The 21,502-nt window shown below is 34.4% G+C and overlaps 1 protein-coding gene across 4 annotated transcripts in view; it reads left to right on the forward strand.

The window, feature by feature from the left end:
- The first annotated feature begins 1,903 nt into the window (after positions 1 to 1,903).
- The window catches only part of LOC119640631, a 217,761-nt gene continuing 198,162 nt past the window's right edge, over positions 1,904 to 21,502 (forward strand). Inside the window, exons 1-2 of one of the 4 annotated variants that reach the window (XM_038038807.1) lie at positions 3,377 to 3,782; positions 3,885 to 3,955. The gene's annotated coding sequence lies outside the window, so the exon portion shown is untranslated. Of the gene's footprint in view, positions 2,530 to 3,376; positions 3,956 to 20,512; positions 21,000 to 21,502 lie in introns of those variants that run through there. The other 3 variants (XM_038038806.1, XM_038038805.1, XM_038038809.1) reach the window with 3 other exon arrangements.

Below are 21,502 nucleotides of genomic sequence, written 5' to 3' on the forward strand. Positions count from 1 at the left end.
CTAAACAAACACAACCAAGTATGCAAAATAGTCCGTCAAACATTGGCGGAGAAACACAATATACAAATATTTTTAGTCCCCTGTTACAAATACCAGTCGGCGCCGGAGAAAGCTATCAGACAGACAGGTTATGACTGACTGACCAATCAACGCCAATAAGCTATATATGCTGTCGTACTAACTTGGCAGGACAAGACGATCGCCGTTATAGATTCTCTGCTTACACGAAACGTAAAAACAACTAGCTCCCATAAGTTTACCAAATATACGGAGCTGGCGCGAAAGACAACAGTTGTATGCAATGTAGGAAAAGGTAACCTAACCCTTATCGTGATGTCATGCCAAAAACTCCAATAAAAAGCCTAAAGCACTACAGAAAGCGGTAATGCTCTCCATAGCGAATTTTACGCGCTGATTTCTGCAACACTAATAAATAGAGTTGCCACAAGATAGAATAAATGAATCTCAGAAGCATTAAGATTCGAAATTGTAAACCAACTGACTTTGGGTGTAATACATGCGGCTATGTCCAAGCTGAGGAATGTAAAAACCCAATAGTAATAATATAATAATGCGATATTAACGGACTAATAGTAATAGTTATAAAGATGACTTAACTTAGCGAATTGGGGAAAGAAACGAAAAAAAACCAGAGTAAATCGTGGTAGCGTCTGTCTTCCTGGAATGACGTATCATAAGATTACAAAATTTCTCGGGTTAGTTATTGAAAATATAACTAATTGTGGATATTAACAAATTCAATTTGTTTTTGCTATGGATGTTTATCGTCGAAATGCACGGCATAAAGTTTATTTCTAGCCTTTGTTTTGTTGCTGAAAGCATTAAGGCGTACGTGCGTGCGTGCATATGATATGCGACAATTTCATTGCCAAATACAAATGAAAGTTGTTTGCAGTTGAAAAAGAAAACACTTCAGCTCTTTAGTTAAGGCTAAAGACTTTTGCAGGCGTACGCTCAGGACGGCATGGACAAATAAGAACATTAGAAAATCACGAACAACTAACACTTTTCGAATTAATATAGCAAAGCAGTGAAGATGGAAATGAGTGAGAAAAACAGCATTGTGGTGCAGGAGGAGAAGATGGTGGGACCGTTTGGTTCACAATTTTAATCTTTACACTTAAGGCACTAAAAAGGCATCGAGCATAAAGCCAACCCATGCTTACACAAAAGTATAAGTAAAAGTATAAGCATTGCATGCGTTCGTACGATTTTCTTTTCTTTCACTTAGCAATAAACAATGCAAAATAATAATGTCGTTTGTGTGAGAGCATATGCGAGGGAGTACCCTACAGAAATTTCTGTATATATGCTTATTTTTCAGTTAAATACGTTGAAAAGTGGAACAAACAGTTGGCAGGTGTAGTTAATTGAAAAACTTTTTCTTTAAGCTAATTAAAAGTTGTTTTTTCTTCCTCTTTTTTTTGTTATTTTCAATTAATGCGAAATAAGAAATAATTGTTGATGAAGTAAAAATTACATATGAATATAATTAAGTGGAGAGTAAGAGAGAGAGAACGGAAAAGGAAATAATGTAAATAAGTGCAGAAAATATTATCGCATTTAATTGTATGCGCTCGCAATTGTAGATTAATTATGTTTTTTTCTTTTTTTTTTTCTATAAAATGTTCATAAATTATGAAAGAAGCATAACTGTCTGCTAAGGAAACGAAGGCAATGATAACTTTTGCAGTTGACTCGGTGTGCTGTGAAACTGAACTAAAGTTGTTTAAAGTTGTTTCATATTGATGATGGTTTGAAATTAACAACAATTAAAATCGTTTAGGAAACGCAAACATTTTGTCTCCAAAACCAAAAGAAGATGTTAGTCTCCTGCATAGGACGGATCTTACATACCCTGCGCATGTACTCTAAGTCCTTGTTCTTTTTTTTCTTTGTTATTTACGTATATAACAGCTTATAAAGGAGTCTATTCATCAGAAAATATTTATCCGCGACACTAAGCTAAAAGAAGAGTAAATGAAGACACAATGCGCTAATCGAGCAGAGCCTTTCGCGAAACCCGATTAATTGATGAGTTGGCTAAGAGACTTACTCTCTCCCGTCTTTGAAACGTCTTTGCGCCTGTTGTTGTAGTACAGCATCTCCAATTTTTCGTTCAGTTAAGTAAAGATCGTCGAATTTCTTAAGCAACTTTTTTGGGAATCCTAAAAGCTATGTAGCTTTTTCCATCATTCTTTCGACATGTTGCGAACCGAAGGCAACATCTACATCTTTCAAAGTCGACATGTTATCAAGAACGCATTCACCAATATACTAATAAGCAGGTAACGTACCGTTGGTCGAGTGGCTATCTCGTTCAGATTTGTTTGCAAGGGTCTACTTCTCCAATGAAATCTAATGAATACAACATTTTAACTATCAACCTGCTTGTCACCCACTTGGAAACTGTGCAGTAGAAATATAAAGCATAACACGCACAATGTTAATTAAATGCGAAGAATGAAAGTGAGGAATGAGAATTACGCGCCTGCAACTAGCTATAAAGTAAGTAAGCCTTTTACACTTTTACGTATATTTATTTATTGATTTACTTAATTAAATTCCGCTACAGAACAAATCATTAGCCAATTGTAGGCTAAAAAATAACTTAATATGTAGTGTAACGAAGAAAAATAAATAAAAATAAATGTGAGGTCAACATATAATATACACCGAAATTTATTCAAGCCCTAAATTAAAATACTACGGTACATGTTGATGAATGAGTATGTGCTTATTTATAGATTATTAATAGTAACAAATGAGAAACAATCAAATACAGAGGAGCATTTTAATTCAATTTACTCGTATCTGGGCAAGACTCGAAAATTTTTAGCAATTAGTTATGCAACATAATGCTTTTGACCTTATTAACGGACCAAGCGGATAGACCAAGTAAGTGGTAATGATCGTTGAACATTTTACGGATTTCCCGAAACAGACTAAATAACCCATAATTGTACGGCATTGCGGTATCTGCAAGAGCACAAAATATTTTGAGACCCCATTGGATTGGATATTTTCTGAGACATAAATCAAAAACGGGAATAACGTATCTATGGATAATATGATATGTGATGTTCAAAATATCATGTAAGCAATCTCTGTCTAAAACATGGCATAAATATTTGGTAGCAACTTATTAAGTGTTCCACATTTAGCAAAATATTTTGCAATTGTATGAGGTGATCGTTACCAGTGATGTGTACTATGGTCATAAGTGGAATATAACATTTTTACTACTTTCAACGTTTCATTTTGTTATTTACTTAAAAAGGGTGAAGGGAGGGAGTAATAATATTTTAGTATTTATTTCCTATTGTTTTTCTATAATTTCTACATATATACGCTCCCTATTATACTCAGATTTTTCAATATTTTTTATGTTTATGAAACCATTCATTACTCTTTACTCAGTGTATTTCATTACTTTATTCACCCTCCATATGTGTTTTACCATAACGATTTTACTCACTATTTAACTCAATGTCCGTGAAATGTCCTTCACGGTAAGCCCTATGAATTTTCATGCATTGAAACAGAGGGAAAAGTTTTAATTTAATCTCTGCTTTTTATTGTTATTACTTATTTCATTTCATTTGTGTTTTGTGTATTGGCTGCCTTTACGGTTGCAAGTATGGCTGCCGCTGGTAAAGAGTTAGGTACACCAAAAGTATATATAGGAAGGAAGTCAATTGCAGATATGTTCCCTTTCCTTTTAACACACTATAAAAATGTACCTTCACTTTGGAAAATAAGTAAGTTTGTTCCGCACAATGATATTAAGTTTCAAAAGCAGTAGACAGATAGGCGTTTTTGGATTAATTTTCCTCTAAAATCTTATAAACTTGTCAATACAGATAATTGCTGGATTTACAGACAATTGGAGGATGTGCAATCAACCCCTTTTAGTGTCCAGAAAAGAAAACAGGTAAGAAAACTATATTCAAATCTTCATACTCTATTATGTTGGGTGGGCGTGGTTGGCTTTTCTATTTTTGCGGAGTAAAATTGCAAATTCATATCGTGTGTCTCAAGTTGTTATCTTCTTCTAACGTATAGGTGGGCCGACAGACATGTTTAGACCGATTCCTGTTTTGATAGTTATAAATAATAAATAAATAATAAATATGCTTTATGGGATCTCTGGAGGGTCTGGAGCGGGTGTTACAAACGTTTTGACAAAATGAATTTCGTTTACGTTAACTTGCATTGGGTGCCATTTATACCTTTAACGTATGTAGATTCCTAAAAAGGAGGCTGCATTTATTATGGTGAAATAGGCATTAGTCTGTGTTGCTACATCATCAACGTTTATGCTTTTTTCTTTAGCATTTCATTCTTCGAATTTTGGAACTAGTCGGAACAAGCAGTTAAATCGGGGCAATAGAGCAGGTGTTTCAGTAGCTTCCAATTCGGCTAAGCTTCTTTTATGGGTTGGACGGTTGTCTGATAGTGATTTGAACTTATAGCTCTTCCTAGTCATTGGTGCCGGGCATTGTGGTATCGATAACATCAAGAAAGTAAAGTTAATGCAGTGACAGATAGCAGCGTAGTCTTTAAGGCACCGCCAATTATTAATTAATTAACAGTATATGTCAAGATATATTCAGTCATGTTGAGGTAGTCTGATTGCTCGATATGTAGCCTTTGGCACACAGTTTCGTAAACACGAAATTGCTTTAATATACTTATTTTTTATGGCGCGAAGTATAACCATAAAAGCTTTAAATTCGTTTTTAATTATTATCCGTTGTTTAAATTATAAACTCAGAGTTTTAATAACACAAAAATTTAGCATTGGCCCAACTTTTAGGGCTTAAAGCAGAGTCCATTATTTGCAGTTAGGCCGTGGTTAATGTAAAAGCACTTAATTCTTTAGCGGGAACAGCTGAGCAACGCTTTCTTAAATTTAATGAATGAAAGAATTCGTTACTAAGTGAGCGGCAAGTATCATCTTTTCATTAAATGCGTAAAGGGAACTCTTTTCTATAAGTGCTTTGTCATGGATGGGTTACGTCAGGTTTCGCTTTATAAAAAGTATTTACAGCTTTCAAAAGATTTAAGGTTGCGATGTCGCACATTTAACCAATGTCATGGCTGACCGTGGGTTATAGACTTGCACTGCTTCGATTGTAAAGCAAAAGGATACGTGGTTAAGATAAAGAGTGATCGTGTTATAATGATGCTAACACTTGCAAGAAACGTTCTAAAAGAGGTTTTCAACACGCGCGGCGATGTGATTGTAATTTTGCCTGTGAAATAATTCATCAATGATCGGCAATTTGCGATTTACGAAATGTGTACGATTGCGTTTCATAAATATTTGATATAGAGTGGCTTCACAATAAGAAGCCCATAAGACTTTTTGGCTGCCAACACCGTTTCCATTAGATTAACAGGATGATCCCCACTTACCTGTACTTAATCAAGACATCCCCTTTTGTTCTTGAAGATCCATGAGATATTACTTCTTTCTGATGACATTTTTTTTCGCGGAGTAGATTTCAAATTAGCTCTTGAAAGTAAATGAAAATCATGTGAGATAATAAATGACCAAGTGGGTAAATACGATATCAACATCTTAGCATAGAAAACGCACGTGTATTGTAAAAAACTGATAAGAAACATTTAACAGGAAGTACTGCACTTGACTAGCTGTCCATTTTTCTGCCCGTCTGACGATTGGTAGGTGCCACGGCTTTAAAAGTCCTTCCCTTTTTGCCTCGGAACATTCCTCCACTCGTATTTTTCGCATTAGTGTGCGAACCAGCATTGCTTGATAAGAGCACGCCCTGTCAATGCACACAAGTGATAAACGAAAGGATTCATGTCTGGGGAAGCAGCCGCTTGGGCTAGCTTTTTCCAATTGAGTGCGTCCAACACGTCGTGAACCGGTTTTCAAACATAGATGGATGGACGGATGACAGGTGAAAAAGGGATCTCGAGTCTCTTTTCTTGACATTCTGCATGTTTTTTAACAATAAGCGGTTCATATGCGGGGATCCATCTACGAATTTTTGCACCTAAAGTTTTCAAAATAGATGCGGTTTTCGTGTTCAGTAACGATATGATTCAAAAAATCTTTTCTTCTGCACCGTTCCGGAAAAGAAGCAGTGTTGCGGGCGAATGCTTTTCTTTTTGCCACAAAGCTCGTCATGTTTAACGCTGTGCCAAACAATGTGGTTGCATGACACTGTATGTATCGCTGCGAGGTGCTAAACCTGGGTCAATTGTTAAAAAGAGAATAGAGCCAAAGTCGCTTTATGTCTGTAACGACATTGGCAATTAAGCCCATCTTGTTTACGTGATTGGTAATTTCAGTCGGGGTGTATTCTATTTTTCCTGCTTGTTATTTTTTGCGAAAATCTAAAAAATTTTGTACCGTCTATACAAATGATTTATATCCAGGATGTGATTATAAAAAACTTCTTCTCCAACATATGGTTTCTGATTCCTCTTTGATTGTGTTGGCGATAATGTTTTTAAAAAGTTGTTTTGATTGCCAGAATTTTTAATTCTAATCGGATTTGCATACAAATTCAAGTTTAATGGTGATTTTAATGGTTTTCTCTATTCTTCTTCTCGTCTCCGTATCTTACTTTTCTTCGTAAATATCTCTTTGAAAATTTAAAAACAAATTTCTTACAATTTTTTTATTCAACAAAAAAAAAAAAGAAAAAACATAAAATTGAAAGTTTGAAAATTATTTTTATGAAGGAATAGATTAAAATTTCTCTACCATTGTTCACGATGTCATCATCGGTCATCATTGAAATACTGACTTCTTTTGGATCTAATTTAATATTAATTGTTATGGTCCGGGGAGAAAAGACTTTTTAACTTATTCGTTTTTCCTTGAATTTTCATAAAAAACACATTCTAAGTAAATTAAAAAATTGGTTCGGCGATTAAATGAAAACCAAGTAAAAACCCTATAGTGAGTCACGGGTCAATCAATATCCTTCACCACCCCACAATTGTTCATGTCCCGACTTTTCAAAGCACGTCTTTATCGAAACATCTCGAAACTTGCGTCCTGCAGGTTGAACGTAAGAAAACAATCTAACAAGCTGTTGTTGTCGTTGCTCGGGTTCGAGAAGCAGATTAAAGAAAGAACTTATTTTCTTTTGCTAACTTTTCCACTACTTTTTCTCATTGCTAGCTGCACACTGCACCCCTTAACAAGCATTTGCGCATAGACGAAGAGCCTCAGCCTTGGTCAACGTGTATGAGGTTTTTCTTCAGATTAACCTACCATCCGCTTTTCTCTTGTTATGATTATGAATATATTCCAAAACTTTCCTATAACATATAGCTTTTGAAAAATGTTGTAAATGATCAAATTTTCGCCAGCGATGAGGATGCCAGTAAAGCCAAAAGAAATGTCAAGCGTTAAGATTTTAACGGTTAGCATATATTTTCAAGTAAATATTGAACTAAATGAAAAATACTTAAAGCAGCGAGAAAGTCATTAAATGCTTTTTTTTATTTATGTTTTTTCCTTAACTTGGCTACTAAATTCTCAACTTTGCCATGCTTGTTGTGATTGTAGAGACATATAAGCACACAGTGTTGTTTGTTTAAATGGCGTCTGTGTTGGCGATGTTGATTTTGGTGATTCTTTGTTCTCTGGTACTTCAAGGGCTGATATCGTGTCAGACCGACACTCATGCAAACACCAGCTCTTATATACACTTATTGTATTGAATTTCTTTTCGTGTATGCTTTCAAGAACACACATCCGTACTAATATGCGATCATATGTTTATATATTTGTGTGTAGTGCTCAGTTGTATACTTTTTGATTGAAAATTCAATTAAATGCTTCGATAATTGATTTTAACGTTTACAAGATGGAATAAAAATGCAATTATTTCGTTGAAAATCAAACTTTGTATTCTCTGGTCTTTTTTATTCTCTCGTTTCTCGCATCTATGTTCATCTGTACGTTGTTGTTATATTGTCATTCAACGCCCCTTAATAGTAATGTTGTCTGCATATGCGATATGTATGAGGACATCAGGTGTTTTGTCGAACTTTCTCATTTTATATCAGCTTCAATAAGTTTTTAAATGACTTTAAATAATTTGTTGTTTATTTATTAAAAGAATTGTTTCTTATATCAACTCAATCAATATTATTGTGTTAAGCATACTACATACAGCAATGTGCGTAATGTATGACTTGTATGCAAAATTAATTAAATCATTACAAAGTAAATAAATGATCAAAAAGATGAAAATTGATTAACTGTGCATATTAGACTTTCATGGTCATCATTATTATTATGCACGAGACTCACAATGAGTCGATGCAAGATTCCTGCCCGATGCTATTCTTACAACTGCTAAGGTCGCGTAGAGTGAGGCAGAAAGTCGAAATCAGGTATTTCTGAACCAGTTTTGTCGTCCAAGCTAAAAAGCCAATCCATCCACCCAGAGATATGCTCACAATAACAAGGAATTGGTTAAACTAAACCAAAAGAGCAAATATGTTTTTTATCCTTAGCTGACGATAACGATTTAAATATTTTATAAATATTTTCCAAAACCTTATAAGTTTTTTAAACTTGCATCTTGTGATTTGATTTTTATTATTATTATTATTATTATTATTAATTTCGCCAGAGAAATAAATTCTAAGACTAAACTCTTAAAAGCATTAGCATCTAAGGCTATCGGCTTTTATTAAAAACTCTACCGCACTTGAGATTCGAACCCACGACCATTGATTTGCTAGTCGAGATTCCTCGCCTTCGGCTACTCAGGCGGATGATTTGATTTTCACTCGTCGTTCTCATTATCGAAATATTGCTGCACGAAAAGCTAATATTATTGTATTCAGAATATAAACGCAATTGTCCTCAAAAGTATTCTCCAGAGACATTATAGGTCAATCAGATCTTCTCAGTCCTTTTATTCGCCAATATGTTGCTGGAATTTTCAAATGTGCGACATAGCTCCTCAGTAGTTACTCAATTAAGTTAATATGCCTGCAGACGTTCTCGCAATAGCGAAAACTTAATACAACCGCACAAAAGAAGCAAAAAATTGAGTGCCAGGTTCTGTTTAGTCAATAAAAAACTTGGCGGTTTCTGTTTGATTGGATGTTGTTTTCATCATTTTTCACTTGTAAGAAAAAAAATTGGAGGTATTAGCTCTCAGTTCATTTCAGTTCATGATTTTTCTCATGAATTCGCTCTCTTTTAATTTCCGGTTCTATGATGTTATTATTTTAGAAGCCAACTACTTTCAAAAGCTACACTATTCTTATTATAATATAATATATTTATTACAGTTTCCCTTTCGTTTGGTCCTTATTATCAATTTTACTTTCCCTTATGTTGGCTGAGCGTTCTATGGCACTGTTTAGAATGGATATCAGCCCGTCAGTACAAGAGGAGACATAAGTAACTCTCTGATTGCCTTTTAGTACCCATCAGCCGGAAGTTGCGTACTTTGTCCCCTTTCATCGCATGAGATCTGCTCTCCCCTTGCTGATGGACAAACACTGCTACCATAGACTACCCTTATATTGTAATGTGAGGTATTGTTTCGTCCAACATATGTTCCCCTTGCTTCGGGACTGCTATTGCCAGTCATAAACATTGGTTTCGAGAGGTGATATTTTATTCATAAGTGAGAGCTTTTGTCGTTCATTACTAATATTTTTAAGAAGTAATAAGTCTGGTCCCTGCTGTCGGATTCCTGGACTCATTATTTCGTGGATGCATTGTTTTTTTTATTTTTTTTGCTTGAGCTGACGGGCATTCAAAATTCTTTTGAAAACGAATTTTTTAAAATTGTGTTTAGTTTAGACATTACTAGTAATTTATTATTAAATATATATGTGTTTTTTTTACGTAATTGATTGTGTTTAAAACCTATTTCATGCATGGTTGACCAAAAATGTCTACCATTTTACTACTTTTAAGGTGATTATAAGTTATTATGATCATAGAAAATAGATTTAATTCTTCTTACATTTTAGCAATAAGTTTTTTCTCTTGCATTTTAAAAGTAGCCAGCAAAAGAAACTGTTTATTCTTATTAAAAAAATTGTATTTTATTTATTTTTTGAAACAAATGGCGGCAAATAAAAAGAGATTATGTATATTTGGACTGTGAAGTTGAGCGTTTTATGGTATGCTTGAAATACGCATAATTAATTAGATGGACGTGAGTGCATTATGAAGTGGACTCACTATAGTGCGACAACGACTTATATTCTTAGGATGACAATGCTGCACTGATGCTGACAATGCATACAAAATGTTTTACAAAGTTTAATTCAAACCCAAAGTTACACTTGAGACGCGTAGACTTACTTTTCGAAAAAACACTTTCAAATGTATTCCTTTTTTTGACTCGGAAGTCAAGTGTCTAAGATAATTAAATTATCACAAACAGTGAATATGTGGTAGACAAATGCTCTGCGCGCAACGCAATACATTCTTATAAATATATTATTTGAAATTATTTAATTTTTTTAATTCCTTCATTTTTATTTTATTAAAGGATCTTTCAAGGTCTCTTCAAATTGCGTTTGCTCCCTTGATATTAGCCGCTGTCCATGCTGTTTTCGAGATTTCAACTTTTCAAAGATCGTAATTTAATAGTAGACACTTCGTTAACATATTAAGTTAGGAAAATTGATTATCAAGATTCGTTTCACCAAAAGACAGAGTAGAGAACAACTGAAAGTCTTCTACACTTAATCAACTTTGCAGGGTGTTCTCACGCCTGTAGGCCGCAAATGCTTACTGAACGAAGGGTATACGAATATGTATGAGCGTGCCAGACCAATATCCGTCCCAATGTCATTGATTAGACGTTATTTTCAAAAAGTTAGTAATCTACTAAAAGTCAAAATTGAGTTGATGTGAGGATTAAAGCGAAACGAACTGGTGTGCAGCGTAATTTTCTTAGCCGGCCCCTAGAACGTGCGGGGACGAATAGTTTTTTCCATGACGAGTTGGCCTTAGGAATCATCTTTTATTAAAAGACTTTGCTAATATGCAAAGCTGCACTAAGCCGATTAGCAAAAATCTAGATGAGGGTACCACATATGCGCAATATAGCACGCACCAGATTAATGAATCGATTTAATGAAAACAAAACTTGTTGAGATGCGTTCTCAAAGGTAAATCCTTTTCTTATTACCAGGCAGAAAAACGTTTTCATTAATTATACCAATTTTTCTCAATAAATGCCTTTTTCAAGTGGAAGAGTCACTAAAACGCATGCAAATACCTATTGCATGTACATCTGTAAAGAATAATCTGTGCGAAATGTAAAAGAAACAATGTGTCTGTTCGCAGATAATAATTTTTTTTTTTTAAATACTTCCACAATATTCAGTCTAACAAAACATGAAAGCAATTTTAAAAATTCTCTTTGCGCGACTTATGGAGTATTTTGGAATTTGCATGTTTGAACGCGAATAAAATTCGTTTATGGTTGTATGGAATTAGATGTAAAATATTTAATCACTTATTTCTTAAATAACGTTGTTGCATGTACCTTACCCCGTTTATTATCAATAGTTAGACCAAATTATTAAACATAGTTATATAATTTTAAATAAGCTTTATTTTGCGCAGTTTAATTTATTGAAGAAGCTATTTAAAAAAAAAAGATAACTTTGTTGTGGAACATTTCGGCACGAATTGCTTGCATTTCCATCCGAGCAAGAGGATATCGGAATCAGAATAGCCCAATTCAATATTGTTGTAGAGTTGTTAGCACAACATCTTACGCAATGTTAAGAATTTTTGAGAGAAAATCTTCGATTTGCATGTAGGGCATATTATTTATTATAAATAGGCTTGCGACATTACGTCTTGATACTTTAAATAAACTGGGAAAGCGCAATGAAGTCCATCTAAAAGAGGCATCTAAGAGTTTGGCTTCCGAACACAACGAAAGGGCCGACTATTTAGCTACACAAAACCATTCTGCGCCGAGACTATGAAAAACTTTGTACCAGAATGAATGGAGAAAAAAGTCCGCAAACGATTGGAAGCACAATGCTAGATAACCATAAAGAAACAAAATTATAGGCTTCTGTAGAACAGCCCATACGTTACTAGAACGCCTGACGTACGACCGACAATCGATTAGTGGCATTAACATGGAATACTATACCTTTAGATATTTATTGCTTATGAATATATCAGACATCGGTTCGTGTAAATTCTGCGAAGACACGATCTATCGTCATTGAAACTATCTACCACATTCTGTGGGAATATACGGTTTTCTGCAGAATCGGAGATTACGGTGTTTGGCAAATAATTTATAACGCCAGATGCATTATTATTATTATTCTCCGGGCCAAATAAGATGGGAAATTTGCAAGAATCCTTGAACTTTAAGGCTTGAGCGGAACACAGTAAATCCTATACATTGTGGTACGGACTGTGTAAGAATAATAATAGCAAAACTTATAATAACATATAACGATGTGATGAAAACACTACTTACCCTAAACTAATCTAGTTAAACGCCTGGACAGCTTCTCATTGATCATGTACTCAAGTTCTTCTTTTCATTGCACGCAAAGAACAAATTTCCCATAAAATTTGCACCGTACGTTATGATTATGATGGAAGCCATTTCTATCATTAAAACGTGTTTTTATACAAAAACACAATATACCCTTACATTATACCGAGAACAATTGAACAACACATTTAAAAAGGTGTTTAAAAAAAGCCTGTTCTCGAAACACTGAGTACAATAACTTTATTTCGAATTTTTGTTTAAATTTTATATCTATATCTATATCTATCTTATCATTACACCACCGTCAGTCCAAAGAAAGAAATCGTTCCTGTATGGGATAAGTAGTTTAAACGCTAAAGTTATTAGTTATTGAGATAAGAAGTATTAAGTTCCATACGTTATCAGGTTGAGAACGTACGCATTCATTGTTATTTAAGCACTGAGTTTGCCAAATGACTCGTTTTTCATATTTGTTTTTCGATTCAGTCGTGCAACAGATCGTTTATAAAAGTTAGAGTTGGAAAATTTTGTGTCCCTCTGCGAAAGCTACGATCGCCCTAGGGATTCCGTGTTCGGAGTCCATTTAGCCCTGCGCATTTCCTAGGAAGGGGACACGGATAAAATAGCTAATATAGAAAACAGGTTCATAAGATTTCTGTTCTTAATTGACAGATCAACTTTAAAAAAGTCATGGCTTGTACATAATCATTCCGATAATAGGCGAAAAATTAAAACTCTAAAATTTTGACATATATTTTACGGTAAGGCTGCATAAGCATTACTGAGGATGATCTCAAATTTTAGTGAAAACTGAGCTTGATGAGTCAACAAATATAATCTCAATAAGCCGCACAAATGTCCTTACCTAAAACCTGATACAAAGATATCCTTGGTCTAACCAAAAGGACAAAGTACAACTCGTCTTCATTTAGCCAAATATTTTACAACTGTAAGGTACTGTGAGTAAGGTGGTGCGTAAAAAAAATTCGCTCTGAGAGGAACGCCACGCTCTTATTTCTTCTCAGTTAGTGTGTTTTTTTTTTTTATTTTAAATTTTTTATGGTTTTTAATTTTTAAAATTTCCTTTTTTTCAAAAGATTATTAAATTTTTTTATTAAAAGCAATTCATTTGACGCAACATTTGTGTATAATTAACTTGGGCATGCCTTCATAATCACCATAGAATAAAGTTGTAGTAATTTTGTAATAACACTTATGCCATCAAAAAATATTGATTACCTGCATTAAAACACACATACCTTAGAACATGGATGTATAGGTCTCCGATTAGCATAGAATTTGAAATTAATTGTATGTTGTTTATCTCTATACCATGTGCTTGCGTTTTCTATTACATTCGTCAAATTTCAAGAAGAAGCAAAGTGAATGGAATCGTTTACCCGTAATAAGCGTAGAGAGTTGTAATACAACTACACTTATTATGTTTTTCCCATAGACAAGCTCATATTCGCATTCGTATCGATTGTTCAATGAAATTTATAGATTTTCAAAAAAAATGGTCTGCGATCTATACGTTAGCTGTCTGAAATTTCGCAAAATCCTAAAATATGATGTCAACGTCACCGAAAACAAAAGCATGCACATTGTTGGGGAGAAATGGGATTTATTCATTTTATTTTGTGTACGTACTTGAGGTAGTCGATCTCCACGGTGAAATCGAGCATACTATCGTTGCTTACTCCTTGTTATCGTGTTGTACGGCCTACTTCGTAGTTCGTAGTTGTAAATGTTAGTGTTAAAAGTATGACTCTCAGTTTCCTTGTTGTTAGAAGTAAATTAGTAAAAATGTATGTCTCTTTGGGTTCTTATATATTTATTGTAGTCAAATGTCTGCATCATCTGCAATTTTATTCACGCGCGCTTCTTCCGTTGCTTATTAAAGATGATATTTACCTTATACTGGCTCTGAAACGAGATGGAGGACGTCCGAAAACCGCTGTAAAGGCAACGTAGATACGTTAGATTGTTTTTTTTTTTTTTTTTTTGCTGTTGTTCATAATGCTCATATTTAATATAATTTAATTTCTTCTCCTTCGCCGTTGAGAGCGAAGGCATATGCAAAGAAGAAGATGGAAAATGCTTTTCTGCTTGTAGATCATAAAGACCTCCATCGCTTGCCTTTCATTGCTACGGAAAAAACTTCACTCATAATTTACCAACGCGGTTAATTAAATTCAATTTTTCTCATCATCATTTTCTTACAATACCATGTGTCCTTCACGCAGCTTATATTAAAATGCAAATGGTAATTAAAAGGAAATAAAAAAGAGAAAGAAAATCACAAGAACAATAAATTCTGAAATAGAAAGCGCAAAAGTTTTATAAAAATTTTTACCGGCTATGAATGGTACAGCAAAGGAAAATAATGATCCTTTCATTTAAATGAAGACAAAATTAATACCAAATGTTTATTAAACAACACAAAACCCTGCTTGCTAAAGATCTGAAGTCACCATGCGAAAATAGACTACAGTCAAGTCAGCTATAGCGCGCTAATTTTATAACGCGGAGCAAAAATTACGACACCTCTCCTATAACGCGGTACTCTTATAATGCGGTTTCCGTTCAATAAGGTTTAATCAAATTAATTGGTTTAACAAGATGATAAAATTAATGATAATGAATCATTCCTCAACCTCTCGCGTATTGAAAAGTTTTAACAAGACCCAATCGCTTGGCGATCTAATAAAATAGCCGCAATGATTGGTTTTATGATAGTTTAATCCCGGTGGTGACAAACTATACCATATAAGAAAATCTGTACTTTTAAGTTCTACTGTTTCTTTCTACAACACGGGATAGAACAATCCAAATATAAAAATTGTTCTCCGTCATTTACACACATTTACACACTTTGAACTAAGAACTGATCGGAATTTCGAAAATATACTACGCACATCACGTGGAAGAAATTCTCCATTTTAGATTGTATTACAACCGTATCATTAGGTTGCGGGGAAATTAAACCATCAGAACTTAGCACATGTTGGAAAAGTCTTTTGCCTCAAATGATTCCAGCAAGAAACGATATTTTACTCCTACTTGCAGAAATACTAAACATAGCTTCTCGTTTAAGCGCCAAAGGCTTTGGAATAAACCATCAACATATAGAAGAACTACTTTAGGAGGAAATCTTAGATGAGGGAGATTTGATGGAATTAGTTGATGCATCTAAGTCAAATGCATTGGTAGCCGAAACTAGGGAAATCGAATGGGTGCGAAAACTGAATTTGTATGACTTAAAAAAAGGGTGAAATACGGTTAAAGAATTAGCACATATTTCAGCGGAAAGTTTAAAAGAGGGTTAAAAAACTGCTTAGATATTTGAGTATAGTTTAAAAAAAGCTAGGATTCGTCAGATGGGCAAGTCATTTGGCCTATTAAAAGACGAAGACTTAGGTTGCTCCTTTTGGAAAGCGAGAATATGTGATAAAAGCATGTAACACACATGAAATTTTGTTATCCAATTTTCATTTCCTTGGTTTTGCTAGAAAACAGATTTTTAGCTTAGCTCTAGTTTGATTTTTTTTATCATTTCCTTGTATGAACTCTTCGATTCAGTGAAGATAACTTTGTTGCTCTTAGCATATTACCTTTATTTTCGTATTTTTAAAATTTTTTCCACAACCGCAACTTAGCGCTCTGAGAACGTAATTTTACTTACTTACGAGTTTCTCTCGACGCCGTTCTCATATAACGTAACGTACGAACCAATGTGCACATTAAGTCTGAGTTAATCGCGCTAGGAGGGTTGATTAGAGCTTTAGCTGAATGGTCGAAGTATTGATTGATCGATCGTCCATGTCCTCAAGAAGTGGAAATTACCGGTAAAATATACTGTTTTTTTTGCAATTTTCAATGAGGATGAGCAACTTCAAGAACTTTTAGCTGTGATGACAAAGTTTCACCCAATATTATATCACTTGTTGAATATTTAATTAATACTAATGCGACCATAATGTAAAGTGTTCTTCCTTCCCGAATATAAATTTTTATGTTAAAAAACATAATATAATATGATGCGCCGAAAAGCGGAACCTTCGCTTCTGCGCTTGGTTCAAGTTAAAATAAATCTCACCTTGTGAACCAATCTCATCAAGAACGTTTGTCTCTTGCACCTTATGAACCAATGGGTCGTTCTGTTCCTTGGGAAAATATGCAAAGATTGCAAAGTTAGCCAAGAGATCATAAAACGTTGAATTTTGACTAGAAGATCATTAAGAATTTGCCAGAAATGTTTGCAGATATGGGAAAACATTAAGAGCAGCGCTAAGTATTAATTGTTCTAATGCCTTGAGTGTCTACATGTAGCAACAAATCGTGGCATTTCGAGCATATGACGTCTTTCTATTTCTCGCCTTGCAGGAGAATTATTTGCCCCCTTCTAAAACGCCAGCTAACAACTGCTTATTTGTGATTTGTCGTATCACGAAAATTGGTCCCAGTGAAGGAAAAAGTAAAAAGTATCGTGTAGAGGAATATTTTGAAAACGAAAACGTTTTTTCTTTTGCTACAGAGTTGATACAGGTTTTGTGTGCACACATGAATGCAGCACATGAAAAAAACGTAAACGAACAACTTTTTTTTAAACTTACTGATTATTCTTAAATTCACCACGCGGCAGTAAACAGTTGATTGTGATGTATTCAAGTGTCCGAGTATCGGATTTTGCATGTTCCTCTAAACTTGCCTCTAACAGACTGTCGCCAAGAGCGGAAGGACTTAAGAGCTATTTCATGCTTTAAAGTCATAAGCATCGTGTTGCTTATCAGATCTTCACCGTATATGCAAATTTTTCTAGCTGCCACCTTGGCACTATTGCCTTTTTCAAAATCCCATATCACGAATATGGATTTTTTTAAATTTATTTTAGGGATTACACACAGCAAACAGCTTAACAAAACGTGCACCACACAGGAAGGTCGCAAGACTAATTGAATCCTTAAGTTGTTAGCCTTATCTCGTCTATCTCGATTACGTAAAGTAGATACCTTCAATGGCTAGCTATTGCTAGGTCGAACACAGTTTAGAAAGACGGACGGGCGGACAGACAAGCGGAATAATCAAAAGTGGACCTGTCTACACCACTTTTCCGACCACTTCCCGTGTAACACCTTATTTTGGAAAGTCGTTGTATAAATGATTATATTAAGGGAAATTGTATAGGGTATTTAATGGTGCGCCCTGTTCCACCACAGTGGTTTAACTTCTTTTTCTATAGAATACTTAATAGTTTCAACAAATTTTTTATAGTTTTATTAGTTTGATTAATTACTGTTGCTCACTTAATGCAAGTAGTAAGTACTTCTGAACGCTTGGAAGGCAGCCTGAGTCTGTCGTAAATCGTGACATAATGACTATAGACGAAGAATTTATGTTGTTACAAGTTCAATTAGGACAATAGCAAAGTTAACAGTCAGTATAACTTACATAAGATGGTAAAAAAATTCCAAAAAGGTTACGTCGAATCTTTTGATACCTCCTCTTTCCTCCTCTTTTGTCGTAACAACAGAAAAAAAAAACAACTGATATCCTTCCCTCCTTTATTGAAAAGCCTTGGCTTGGTTTTAACTGCATTCGATTCTATTAGAAATTAACACATTTACAAACTTATATTCAAGCTCGAGAAGACTGTGAAAAGTCGATTCAGAAAGTTGCACGGAGTCGTGAAGAGAAAACTAAAAGCAGAACTAACCATTTCAAATCGTAAGCTATCTTTGTATATCTCTGGATAGGGCTCTTGACTGTGTATTAATCAATGTTACAAACGATTTAACAATTCTCATCTCCATGATGGAGTGCAGATATCTATTGCTTTATTAAATGCCATTTATAATAATTAAATAAATATTTTGAAACCATTTCTCATATTTATTGTTTTCTTTATTATTATAACCAATTTCTAACAATAATTGTGTAAAAACGGTTTGTTTTTTTTTTTTTTTTAGAATTTTAATTACATTTTACTAATTTGTTAAGGGATTTGTTGACATTAATATTGTTTTTAGTGAAACATAACATAAGCTTGTTATTTTTATTTACATGTTTTATTATAAACGTTGTCATTACCCAAACAGACAAATAACAGCTTAAACAAATTGACACAAAGCGTTGAACAATTTCAATGGAGTTAGTAAAACGGGGGTGGTTGCTAGGCAAAGGTAATGGTGTTTATTAGTGTATGGCTTATATACTAAATTAAATGCTTTTTGAAAACGGTTTCATTTACTATGATTTCAGAGAAATATTTAAAAGTTAATCAACGATTAAGCTGAGAGAGTTACCACTCTAAGAGCTGATCGCCTAACATGTCCTCTGCATGTTTCTAGAATTCTCCAAAAGACTTTTGGCCGCACGTATTCCTTGTTGAAAGGAAGGAAGGAAAGATCAAATATTTGCAACACATAAAAATACCATTGGAAGCTAAATAATGTCCACATTTCCCTGATCAATGGATAAAGGCTTTTAGATTAACCCGTCGAAGTACATCTTTTTCTTAAAGTCATGTACGTTATTTAATAGGTTTGCATAAATAAAGTAGATGACCTTAATTGCTTGTCACGAAAGTCACGTTGACACATAAATGTGATGTATGCACTTGACTACGCCGTTTTCTAAGAGACGGAGTAAGTTGTTCCATATGGCATAAACCGTGACCCCTTCATTTAAAAGTACTATCTATATACTAACTGGATCTGTAAAGACTATCACACTAAAGCACGAACATATTTTGATGATAAACGAAGAATACGACGCGATAACTAAAGGCGAAACAACTATGATTGAAAGAATAGGTAAACCATTAACATCGATGATAAAGCTGAATATCCATGGCGGCGCCGGTTTGGAGTCAGCTGGGATGGCGTGGTGTTTTATGATTTGTTCCAACTAAAGGAAACCACAACCAAGAAATGCCATTCATAATATCTGGTGTAACTGATATCATGAGTTTTCACTACGGAAATGTGCAGTTCCACATAGTGTAAATCCCAAGAACCGTTAGCTACGGTAACGCGAGTTGGGTTGTTCTCCACGCCGTTATCAGCAGGCACTACTCATTCGGATTAACAAAGATTACTATCGTTGATTGGGCAGGCACTACTCATTCAGATTAACACCAAGTTTACGATCGTTGATTTAGGGCTTCCACTTTTATAGCGATAACCAAAAATTGGGCCCTGTGGTAAATACCCTCAAAAATCCAATTGCGCTTCCCGCGCTGAATTCGTAATATTTCTTAAAGGTAAAAGTAGTACCAAACGAGGACTTCACAATGCTGCCGAAAAGCAAAAACGGCAGAAGCAAGCTTAAATACCTAATACCTATATAAAGTGAACTACAATTTGATGCAAATAGATTGCAATCTAAAAGACCAGGGAGTGCTGAAAATTATCGTTTGAATAATTGACATTAATTTTTTTTGATTATGAAAGTAGTTTTGAACTTTTGTGGTTTGGCTTTAGCTGATTCAAATCAAATATTCAATTCTCGGTTGTTGTGGACATGCAGATATATTTTACAAAAGTAGAGTCAACTCTTTCTTCTTCCACGAAAACAATCTCCAACCATTTATTTAAGAAGTATGGTCGACAGATAAAGAAATGGCCGGTCTTCGTGTCGACAGATCATCTTTATGCGCATTTAATGTCATCCGGTCACGTCGTATAGCCAACCTTGAAATAGAAGCAAATAAAAAGTTGACAGTTCACATTAAAATAACTACAGTTGATTAATATATATATATATATATATATATATATATATATGCTACGTTTCTATTATAGAAATATAAACGAGAAGGAAATTCCAAACAGTGAGAACTTTTTGCAACAGAAGAAAAAGGAAAGCAAATTGAAACATGGTGGGATTTTCATATTTATGGTATAAAATTGAAGGGTGCAACGTATGGTTTTTTGTGGCCCGCACCTTTACTTTCGTGAACTTTTTAAACTGCATTTGCTTTCATTCCTTCTTTTGCTACGTGTTTTTAGTGGCATAGCTAGCAGAAGTAAAACGAAACGCACAGAAATAGAGTAAGTAAGAGGAGGGAGAGACTAAAAAACACATTGACTTGAAGTATGCGCCTAAGGAATGGAAGATACTGAAGATAAGAATATTTGTCGCGTACGGAGAAACTGAAGAGTTTGAAAGGAAAAGAGCTTGAATAGCTTAGATAAGGAAAAGTGCTCGATTTCATGACAATGAATTCCTGATCACTCTGATATAGTAATGTAAACGAAGGAAAGAGATTTGAGCCCGTATCAACGTCTATAGTACACTACAGAGCTTTATTAATTATATCATGCAATGCAAGTACTTGGAATCGTTTACTAATATAAATAATATAAATAATTCTCAGCCAGTCTGTTTGCAATTGGATACAAATAATGGCTTTTAGATGCTCGTCATCGCATGTTATTATATCGCATAAAACAAAGTTAACAGGTTAGTGCGAACTTTGTAGCATTGCAGACGATTGCAGTTGGTATTTTCACTCAATCAGCAACTCTTGAATGTCCCTTGTTTTTCTTATGATAAATATATATTTATATTGCAGGTGCGACTCTGAATCGATTTAAGTTTGTTTGGCCTGTCCGTGCGTCTATATTCTTTTTGTTGTGTTCAGCATACAAGCCACAACTCTTGAGATATTTTGCCGGAATTTGATATGCTAGCGGATTTTGGCTCAAGGACGGACATTATTGAAAATAGCTCGGATCGGATCACTTCTTCGATCACCTCCCTCATTACGCCTTGGTCACATAAATAACTGTATTAAGCGAAGTGGGGTATTGTGAGAGTAGACTGTGGCTTACCATTGTGTTTTTACTTGTTTTTACATCTGAAGCCATGCCTTCGTTGTTTATGTGTACATCGGTTTTCCTAATTGTACTTTTGCAATGATAGAAGAGAATGCTGAATGCAATTTCTGCTGTTCGTTGTCATAA

The sequence above is a fragment of the Glossina fuscipes genome, unplaced genomic scaffold (genome assembly GCF_014805625.2).
Source record: "Glossina fuscipes isolate IAEA_lab_2018 unplaced genomic scaffold, Yale_Gfus_2 121, whole genome shotgun sequence".
Classification (NCBI taxonomy): domain Eukaryota; kingdom Metazoa; phylum Arthropoda; class Insecta; order Diptera; family Glossinidae; genus Glossina; species Glossina fuscipes.